Consider the following 11,701-nt stretch of genomic DNA (forward strand, 5'->3'; position numbering starts at 1 on the left):
GTGTTCCTAATCTATGGCTGCAGTTGCCAAATGAAAGAACAATGGTTATAAAGATCAATTAAAGCCTTTTACTACTGGTTTCCAAATCATGGTCACCAGAGGGACCTGAGCTAAGGCCACACTGACCACAGGATTATGTCCTGCAGAAAATGGTCAGGTTCCCATCTCTACCTTCTTCTGACTTCTGCAAATCCTTACCTGTCTTTGCATTGGGAATGGTAAAGTTGAAACATTTTAGCAAAAGATCTTTTCCAAGCTTCCTAAAACACTAAAATTTATGTTAAGCAAACAAGAAGAAACAAAAAAAATACAAAAAAAAAAAAAAAAAAAAAAAGATATCCATGCATGTGTGTGTCTGCACAAAAGAAGGAAAAAATTACAAAGGGCAATAAAAACGTAAATAGAATCAGGACAGACTCATATATAGGATTAGAAATCTAAATCCCACTCATGCTCCCAAAAATAGGCCCTGCTTAAATATAAGGCTGATAGACAAAAGAATAAAAAAATAAGAAAACAAGGCCTGTATAAAATATCTGCCCCTATATTCAGTCATGCTTTTTATTCTGCGCTGCTGCAAATTCTGTTATCACATCACAAAACCTGCACAAATCCACAAGACACTGCCTGGAGAAAGAAGGGCTTTCTGAACAGACAGACAAATATATTTCTGTGGCTCCTGACACAAAGGAGTTTATAAAAGGTGTGAAAACGTGAATATTTTGTGTTTCCCTGAAGGTGATAAGTCTTTTACTTTTCATCTCCAAGAGGACTTCACAGAATCTGATGTTAATTTTCTGTGATTATGAACCCTGGCTGAGGAGGGACAAACTCTCCACAGAAAAGGTCTTTGAATCCAAGTTATTCACCATGGAGCACATAAATGTGAATACTTTCCAAAGCGGGATACCCCTTTTGCTTATAAAGAAATCATCCTATAAGAATACACCCATATATATTACCACATCTTAAATGCTTACCCTCTTCTAAACTTACAAAAATACCATAAAATTAAGGGCTGCATGTAATTTATGCAGCATTTGAAGAGCAGTTATTTTCCGTGATCCAATTGTCCAAAAGCAGCTTTAAATAATAGCGCTGAATCTTTGGTAGGGTTGGAATTTTCACATGTTCTTGCATGATGGGATAGACATTTTATAAGACTGCCTTTCCATATATATTATATATGTGTGAATGTGACACCAAAATAAATTTCTGTGTGCTTTGCTCTTGATTTAGAGCACTTTGCCTGATGAACTGCACCAATTCACACTGGTGTCAGTAGAAAATAATCTTTACTAACTTTGGTGGTGTTGGAGGTGCAACCTGCAGTGGTACAACAGTAGCCAAACTATAACTGCAAACATCACACTCAGTTAAGGGACAGCTCAGTTTTCATCAGCTTCCTTCTCCCAACAAACAGAAGGTTTCAACTCTGAAATCCTTCATTCTTTCCTCATTATTCTGCACTATGAAATCATTCCTTCCTCTTGCATCAGAAGAATGACTGGCTGCAAATACCTCTGCTTGTCAGAGGAAAAGAGCTTTAAAACTTCAGAGTTACTTGGAATCATTTTCGCCATCAACACTTTTGGAAGAATTTTTAAAATAATCAAAAGTTCTCAGTCTCTTCCATTTCATTTAACAAGGAAAACGTAGAGCCAACATTTGCTGGGTCAGATTTTCTATTCACATCTCAAAAGCTGCAAATGACACATTATCTACTTTCTCATCTTATTTGTAAAGTGGGGGAAAAAAAAAATCTATTTTATTGAGCTGGATGCTCAGTGCTCTCTCACTAACACAGTATTAAGCACCCTTTTCTGTTGCTTTAATTTAAAGCAGAGCTTTAAATTAAACACCAAATCCCTTTTGTCAGGTGAGGCATGGCCAGTGCAGGCCCCCCTCAAGCAGGGGTGAGAGTTTGGCACTCTGGGTCTATCACCAGGCATTACTGGCTAATGCATCACTGCTGGTAGGGCACAGCTCTTGTACACCAACCAATTTAAGCTTTCTCCCTCCCTCTTCCCATCAAGGCTTTTATTGATATTGGTTCCACTAATAAAAGTTCCTTTCTAAATCCAATCAACAGCTGTTTCAGTAGGCTAGAAACAGAAAATCAAATATTTGAAGGCTTGTTTTTGAGTTTAAAAAAATCGTTCACGGAATCTGGGGAAGATATTCTCTCTGACCTGTGAGGAAACAAAAAGCAGCTCTGGATATTTGATTTATACAGGTGCAAGGAAATTCAAAGTATGGAAATCATTTGCAATCTATCCCCTTCAAATGCAGGAAATTGAAGGGCATCAGAGACAGCTGAGGGGTTTTGGGACTATTCTGTGATTTGAATCCATCAGTTTCCACACTCTTACAAAATTCATCAAGTGGATATACATAATTTCAACTTCAATTGTTCATGAGCATACGCCACCTCTCCTAACCTGCTCCTAAATTAGGATTTTTTTCTACAGGCTAAGAGTGCATACATTGAAAACTGCCCAGCTCAGTTTGTGATCAAATGTAAATCTTAAGCCTTTACCAAGTTACATTCACTGCAGGAAAGCAAAAATGTCTTAGCCTCGGGTTTCACTGGATTTTCTCCTAAAATCCTAAACTGGGATGCTCCAAAGGGTTCAGGGCCATGTTGGGCTCCAAATTTTACCCAGCTTTGCTGGCAGGAGAGAGTGCTCACAGGTCTCTCAGCAATAGCAACAGCAATTTCATGGGCACACAGGAGAAATAATTCATCCCTTCCAGGTTGAAAATAAAAGGCATGTTTTAAAAGACATGAAAACTTTACAAGATCACTCGTAGCAAGTGATCTTAGCAAGAAAAAATCTGGCTGGAAAGAGACAGGAGCTTTAATGGAGTGCTAGACACAAAATGAGGGACAGAGTGAACCACAGACTGAGCTCCAAAATACAAGAGCTTTACATCAAATGTTGAAAAGAGGTGGAAGAGGAGGGAGAAATTTTCCCAAAATCTGTATTTCTTACATGATTACATTATCAAAACCTGTAATTCAGCCCTTTAGAAACTTTGAATTTTGGGCTGAAAAAATTATTTAACTAAAGTATTTCTAAAACAAGTGAGTAGAACAAACATTTTCTTTTGCCATCTTAACCTGAGAGTTCTGGTTAATGTTAGAAAAAAGAGTGATGCTACTGTTTCAGGATTTCCCAATTGGTTCATTCTTCCATGGGTTAGGCAGTAGTAAAGATAAAAGTCCACATTCAAAAATCAGAAATTTTCAAACTGCTGGGTGTTTGCGTTAACTATTCAATACACAGATACATTAGTCTATGTCAAAACTTTTTTTAAAGGAAGCATGTTAGGAAAAATTAGATGAAAATATCAGAAAATGTATTAAAATGCATTTTGAAGACATGAAATTGCAGAATAAAACACGGTTGTTCTTCAGACAGCCACTTACAATCACATTTATTGTCTAGACTAATCAAAATTGTTAGTTGTATTTTTGAAAAAAGAGTGTTCAATTTTTTTGGGAAGAAATAAATTGCATAATTTGAGTAATCCATTTGTTGCCTTTCCTTTTTTCCCTCTTATCTTTAAGAAAAAAAAAAAAAAAAGAGAGAGAAAACAAAAGACAACTTTCCAGTTTTTTTGTGAAAAAAAGGGTTAACTAAGAAGAGAACAACTTTATTGCATTTTGGATTTCTCAAAAGCATGTTGTGTCAGGGTTCTGCACACATAATTCAACCATACACACATTTTGTGACTACAAACACTGAAAGAACTTCCACTATGACTTATCCACCTGCTGCAGCAAACCACAGCAAATGGTTCCATTATTAGCTGGTTTTAACATAGAAAATGGTCACCTTAATGCATCACCAGAATCCTTCATAGAAAAATTGGATAATTCTGGTTTTAGAACTCTGCAAGAACAGGCTTTGCTGTTTGAAAGCAACTAAATCAAGCAAGTAGTAATCACAGTGTGTGGGGAAGAGACATTAAAGTAGAGGAGTAAACATACAATAGGCTAATTTGAACTATAATTTGTTGTTTTTCAGTTGTGTACCACTGCTAATGGAAAAGGAGAAATATTGGAGAAAAATGCTCCTGTCTTAGAAACAAGAAAATAAAGGTGAAGACAGAAAAAAAACCACATTAATTATGTTTTCATTTACAATCTAACTATAAACATTCTGTATTAATGGCTCAAGATATCAGAGAAAAATTTGGGGTTGTAGGTTATAGCAACTCATAGTTCCCTATATTACATGCATAATTTGTGTGCATGCAAATGCACCCAGTTAGAGACAGATGTTTCTAAAATTGGTAAAATATTTATACCACACAACTAACTGGAGTTACCCCACCTTAAGCAAGCAGGGCAGCTTCTGTGAACATCATTACTTGAAAGATAAAGAAGCTATAATAGTGCCTACACTGTCATTGTCTAGATAACTACTGAATAATTGCTCCAAACCAAGGCAATTAGCATTTCTTTTATCTCATATGTATGATAATAAGAGTCATTCTGCTTGTAATAAGGCATTTGATTAATATGGGTGGCTGGTATTTTCAAATTATTAATTCCCTTAACCATAAAGAGACACCCATGTACTTGCAAATTTGATGTAAATTGAAGCTGATATAAATTATCTAACACAAATTGAAATTTACAAAAACCATTAAGCACCACAAATATGAAAATAAATCATACTTGGCAAACCTATGGACTTATTTGCTTCTTCTATAATTCAGATTACTCTGTGAAAATTATTCAAACTTTTGGCCTTAAAACAATTAATTGAAAGGAAATGGAGACAGTTCTAGTTGGGCTTGGCTGATCAGTGCTCAAGAGTGACCTCCCTGATGCAGCACATGCTACCACTCAAATTCCACAGGTTTTACTGAGGAATAGATAAGTCTCTGTAGGGATGAAGAATGTTGAAAGAAGCTTGGGAAAAAAACACTTTGAAAGGAAGTAGATGTACACAAATGATTAACTGCTATCATTGAGCTAGAGAAAATTCAGGCACAGAAGATTTTCAATAATACAAAAAAAACGTGGTCACACTTGTATGAATCAGGTAATTTCTCTCCACAAATATCAAAATGGTAATTGTTTAGGAAGACTGTGATAACCTGATAAGAATACATAGCAAACTGGGTTTTATTTATTTAATTCTTACATTAATTTTCATCCTACCAGAGCGGTGTCTTTAGCTTAAAATGTGAAAAAAACCCTCCTACCAAAAGTTCTGGATTTCATTTTTCCTCTTACAGGCAGCAGGCACTGAACCAGGATTTGAAATATAACTTTGGACATGATTAACCCTAATTTTTAGTTCATTACAGGAGTTCTGAGTAGAATTAGTGTGGCAGAAGTGGTGATTAACAATGCACAACTCTAATAAATCTCATGGCTTGGAGTGACCTGGTTAATTTTTTAAGAGCATCTGACAAGAGCAACAGAAAAATAAATATGAAAATGTGGGAGGAACATTAATCTGATAGTGGAAGAGGTATTTAATCCAAAATAACTAAGACACCTGCTGCTGTCTACTTTTTGAAGTATTAATATTTTCATAGCTGAAGAACAGCCATCAGGTGTAACAGACTAGAAAATACATTTGTGTCTATGAAACTAATTTATATTTGCAGAAGCTTTAGTCTTTCTATTTAGAATTCTTCTTTCAGCAACACTTTAAACCAAGGTGTCCTGGTGCAATAAAAATTAAGTGAAATAGTTTGCAAATTGTCCTTACTTGCTGTCAGAAGCAAGTTAAAAATCATGTTCATAAGTACTTGAAAAGAAGGGACAGGGAGGAAATATAGGAATGTATAGTTTAAAAATGGTATATTTATGTACAAAATAGAGCTGTTAACTGCTGGGGCTGTACTCAGAGATGTATCTCAGACTTCAGCAAGTGTTGGATAGACTCGTGGGAAATACAGGTGTTACTGAGACTAACTGAATTTTAACAACTATTATTATATTATTATTTTAACAGGAGAGATATTATTAAAAAAAAAAAAAAAAAAAAAAAAAAAGAAAATTATCTTGGTCACTGAGTTCAGCTGGGGATGATGCAGCAGCCTGGGTGGTTTCCTTCCTGTTCACACACCTACAATGCCTTTCCATTTAGTACCTTCACTTTTACTGGGATGAATAATTTTAAACAAATAATATTGTGGAAGAAAGAAAAAGCAAAAACACTTCTGCCCAACAATTCTTGTTGATCAGATCTCCAGAGAGGAACTGTCCTTTTCCACAAAGCACAAAATCACTGCTTAAAGACACCAACTTGCTTGTGCTGCTTGTTTGAGAGCAGGTGATGCTTTTCTGGGAAGGCAGCCTTTATTGATGAATATTGCCAAGGGTAATCTATCAGACATAATCAAATGGAGATCTCAGGCTGTATCTAGTTGTTTTTTTTTTTTTTTTGTGAAACTCTTTCATACAGGACAGAAAAGAGAGGCTTGTCAGAAAGGATTAGTTCCAGTGCCCAGGCTCCCTGTACAATTCAAAGTACAAACAGCAAATCTGCTGTTTTCAACTAACAGGGAAAACTAAATAAACTTTTACAAACATCCCTGAAAGATTCACAGTGCCATGTGCCATGTGTCTCCACCCAGTTGTCAGAACTGAGAATTCTGCTTGAAATTGAGCACATCCTGGCACAACTCAGTGAAAGGACAAAGCCAGGATGCTTTTATTTTTTTTTTGGCCAGAGCCAAGGGGAGAAGCTACAGGTTGTCATTACAGACTGGACAACAGGGCTGCAGATTTGTGGGTTGACCTCCTCTGGGTTTACAGGGAATTTTTATTCACTAATGCTGAAAGCCTGACTCAGCTAGGCCTTTGATTAACAGCAATATAAAATTTGTAGATTTACCCCTTCCTCCTGCAGCTCCACTGACATTAGGAAAGCACTACAAGGGATTAATCTGGCCAAGATCCTCTTTCAAACCTTGGTAATCAGTTGGATTGGCAAAACGTTTCTAAGTGTGAATGGCATCTGTCAAAATTTCACCTGCTTTCCTTAAAACTATTTCCACACATTCTAAATAAAATAACTCTTAATTGACAAAGATTCGTTTAACACAAATATTAAAAATATTGATAGAATGCACATGATTGTGACAAAATACCTTACATAAATTCAAGTTTAAGGTATTTTTTTACTTAATGAAATAACAGCTCACAACTACTAAGAGAATATAAAAAGAATTATCTAACACATATTGAATTTTACCATTCTTAAACTGCTAAAAGACAGAAGTGCATTCATGAGAGACTCTTTAGTTGCTGAGCAGAATCAGTCCCTAAATGTATTGTACAAAAATAACTTTAAAAAGAGCTCACATCACTTCATAATTTCTTCTACTTGCAGAAGAAAACCCAATTTTTTTTTCCCTCAGTTCTGGCATTCTGAAAATAATCCCACAGAATGAATCAGCACAGTAACTGGTGTGTGAGCAATCTCAGCAGAAACAGGCTGTGCAGGTACATTTATTTCCAACATATAACTTGTTCCATTCCACAAACTAAAGAGCTGATGCGTGGTTATTTCACAGCTGCCATCCTGATCATGTGCTTTTTTAGAGAGAGGCTGGAGTTTGAGGATATATTATTATTATTTTTATTTTTATTATTATTACTATGCTTGAGTTTGAAAAGGTTAACAGTGGAGTGGGAATTCTGAAGAATCAAATAAGCCTGCTACACCCAGAGCCCCTGTGTCCTGCTCTCCAAAGGTGTTTCTCTGCCCAGATGATGCTCCTGCAGGGTGACCCCAGCCCAGGGACTGGACCTGGCACTTCCCTGATGTGCTGATGGCCTGCAGTCCATCCCTCTTCTCCTCTGAATATCAGCCTGCCCTCTCCAGCACACCAAATTTATCCCCCACCATGAATTCATACAGTGAATTTTCTGTGAGTGTGTCTCTAGCCCACCATTCCAGCTGATGATGGAGACTTCACATGGAATTGGCATCAGTATCCCCCTCTGGGAGCTGACACCAGTGATCAGCCACGACTCTGTGCCACTGATCACAACCTCTGAAGTGTCCAGACAGCTTCCATCCACTTTCTCATCATCTTGTCAAGTCCATGTCTCACCAAATGTGGGAAACCCTGCCAAAGACCCTGCCAAAAGCAAGAGAAACAACACACATTGTTCCCCCCTTGTCAGCACACGAATCATCTCATTAGAGAGGAAATGTTAGTCAGGCAAGACATGTCCTTGGTAAATCTAGGCTGGCTTGTCCCAAATGCCTTTTCCTGTGTGTTTCTGGAAAAGGTTATTCCACAACTTACTGACAACAAAGAGTAACTCAGCCTCAACTCTTCCCTGACAGAGGATTATGTGGTTTTCCTCCATGAAAAAGTGCAATATTGATGGGGCCACAAATCATTATGGATATCAAAGTTACTTATTTTAGCAAAGTTGTTTCAGCCATTTAACAGCATGAGATTCCTTCCACTTTTAAATTGTACCAGGTAAGTAGTACTGCAAAGAAACACCCTCTGATCAGCTTCAGAAAAATCTCTGTACAGATTTATATTAAGCTCAAAATTCAGCACGAGTCTGTTCAACATGGTTGAGAGAAGAATTGAGTTATGGAGCTTAAGGCTTGAGGCTATCAACTGAAACTGAGCTTTAATTAAAATGGATTTGATAATGCACAGTAGAGTTTGGGATGGCTTCAAAAACCATTTCAGAAAGCTGATGTGATTTGTCAGCTTTAAAGGGAAGTAAGAGTTTTATATGGAAACCAGAGTTTGTAAATGATGCTTAAAATTATAGAGATGAATTCTGGGTTAACCAAAAGAGAGAATATCTTCTAAACAAGAGTCTGCTAACAGCATACCTTTGGTACATAAAAATTTGCTTGTAGCAGTGTTTTGGGGGCTGTTGGCCAACACCACTGAGCTGTCAGAGACTGGAGGGTGATTTCCTTTCCTGCAGGAGCAGCTGGCATTGCCACCCTTCCAATGGGGCTCCAGGCACAGCCTGCAGGTGTGGGGCTTGCAGTGCTCCAGGTAAGGTGCTGTGAGCAATATCCAGTGTTAGAATTCTACTTGAAGAGGAAAGCCTTAATTCTGGGGCTTAGGGATTGTTTATTTTTGCTATTTGGAGTCTTTTGATAATCTGGTTTTCTTACACCTAAGGGTCACACAATCACAGACAGCCTTTTTGGTTAGACAGAGGCAGGAAATGAATGAATAGGAAGCATTATAGAAAGAAACAGACAAATTATCCTGCTCACTTTAAAGCTGAGAAAGTATCTTTCTCAATTTCTCAACACAAATAAGAATATACTGGCTGTGGAATGTTGATTTTTTTCCTTTACATTTCCCCTTAAGACAGGAGGAAACCTGGAAATTGTACACATAAAAGGATTTCCTTACTATAACCTTTTCTTAAGTTTTCAGCAAGTATCAGTTTTCTAGATTTAATCCAAATTATTTTGGGAGGAACAGATCAATTAAGAGAAACTGTCCAATTTCCAAGCTGCCTCTCATATATATCTATCTATATATATTTATATATATAGATATATAGATAGATATAAAAGAAAATTATAACACCAACATGTGATCTGATGCAAGAGTCTGGCTCACATATTCAGTCTGATGGCAGACTCAGCTAAAAGTTCCAGGAAAGCAAACAGGAAGAAATAAAAAATTCAGAGGTTAACTGACCTTCCCTGTGCAGGTTAGTAGTTGTGGTACTATTACAAGGTACCTAATACTAAATTTCAAAGACACAGAAACCACAGTCTCACACAAATCTTGCACTCTTAATCCTTAACTGCTCTCTCAGCCAGGTTTTTAAGTCTTTCTAGAAGCACAGCTGTGCCTCTCACTCATCCAGTTACCCACAAGTTACACACACAAACTGAGGATATATAATCACTGTCAGAGACATTGGCTATAAAAAAGTTCTGTGTAGCTTTTCCTCAACCAAAATAGTGGCACAAGGCCTTGAGTCATTGTAAGTTTGTTGCTGTGGAAGGCACAGCCTTTTCCACACCCATTTTGTCAGTATCCCAAATTCCCAATAAGCACAGCTTTTTAAATGCAAACACACCTGATAATTACCTCCCAACAGAATGCTGCAGTAAAATGTGCTCTCAGGGTACTCACAAAACTTTTGATCACACTCCAAACACTCTCCATCACCTGACAGTCTGGTCACCTCAAAAAACAACCTTTACACAATTAACCCTTGGACCCACCTAATTTCTCATTCACGCAATGCAGATGTAGCTCACACAATCCGTTTAATCAAAAACTGGATTCAGCTGGAGACTAAGGCTGCAGACTTGTCAGGTCATTGAATTTCCTCAAGTTGATGTTCTGGAAGGACTGGAAGAAGGAAGTTGCTGCCTTCATTCTGTGTTAATGAAGATTTTTGTCACTGAAGAGAGATCTCATTGCCTTAGGACAAAGTTTGAGTGTTTTGTAACTTTTGTTCACCTTTGTGTGTGAAATCCTGGCTCCTTCACAGTCCATGGAAAACTTCCAATAATGCTTAATCAATGCTAAGTTGTGCAGTCTTCCCTTGAAGTTACTGTAGAGTTTAACATAAGCTATGGGTGTGCATGAGCAGACCATCAAAGCAGCTTTTTCCCCCCAGACTCCTCAGAGATTATTTCTATAAATATATAACAATCAATCATTTTCAAAAAACCACCAAACAAACAAACAAAAGCCACTAAAAAGCCCACCACCAACAGAAAATAAAAACACCACAAAAAGTAATTCAGGGGCTATATTTTTATATTCCTGTCAAATTCATCAAACCACTCCACCATCAATAAATTATCACTTGTTGTTAATCACAGACATTCCAGTCACCAATCCCAAAATCCCCTAGGTTTTAAACATATCTGCTTTTTATGGCCTCAATTACAAAAGTAGTGGTTACCTTCTATTAAAACAATAAAGTTGCAGCAGTTTTGTGACCTTTTTGTCTTAGGAGAAACAAATGCATTTACAGGGACTAAGCAGACAGCATTTTGTGTACTATCCTTCCTATTAGGTCCCAATGCCAGCCAAACATTTATCTAGACAATGAAATCAGCAGTTCAGTCCAATCTGATAGCATCATTCACATTCTAGCTGAAGGCTACAGTGCTCATAACTCAATTTATTGCTCATAGAAGTTAAAGAAATTGTAGAGTAGAATAAAATTGAAAAAAAAAAAAAAAAAAGAACCAAAAACCACAAAATAACCCCCAACAAAAACCTCACTCCCCTCACAAGGACTATGATTAAATTAGGAAAGTGTTTAGATGATAATTGTTTGGCTCATTCTGAAGATCAGACAGACACTTTCTAATGACAGAAAAAAACTCCACCCTGTCTGCAGGATTAGGTAGAATATTTAGCAGAAATAAATATCTCCATGATTTTGTTTTCAAAGACATTGCTCTTATCAATTTACAAGCTGATATGCAAAGAACGGATTTTTTATAAAAATTAACAGGAAAAATACCTCAATATAAATATATATATGCTAGAGAGAGGAGAGATTACACTTAGTTTTCTGCTGTTAAGTAAAAGCCTTTTGGAATGAAACAATACAAGTGGGGATTCATATGGGGAGGGGAAAATTGTTTTAAGATCTGCACAGGGCAAGAGTAATACATCTGCTATTCCCTGGCAGCATTGGCACGGTGAAAGAAAATTGAGGATTGTGTGGAACTCCCAATACAGG

General features: G+C 37.0%; 1 long non-coding RNA gene across 1 annotated transcript; it reads right to left on the reverse strand.

The window, feature by feature from the left end:
* Positions 1 to 7,438: 7,438 nt before the first annotated feature.
* On the reverse strand, positions 7,439 to 10,344 carry LOC128803418 (uncharacterized). The gene is made up of 3 exons (XR_008435710.1): positions 10,218 to 10,344; positions 8,847 to 9,026; positions 7,439 to 8,109 (listed from the first exon to the last, which is right to left on the reverse strand). It is a non-coding gene; the product is annotated as an uncharacterized LOC128803418 (long non-coding RNA).
* Positions 10,345 to 11,701: the final 1,357 nt, after the last annotated feature.

Source organism: Vidua macroura, chromosome 2, assembly GCF_024509145.1.
Source record: "Vidua macroura isolate BioBank_ID:100142 chromosome 2, ASM2450914v1, whole genome shotgun sequence".
Taxonomy (NCBI): Eukaryota; Metazoa; Chordata; class Aves; order Passeriformes; family Viduidae; genus Vidua; species Vidua macroura.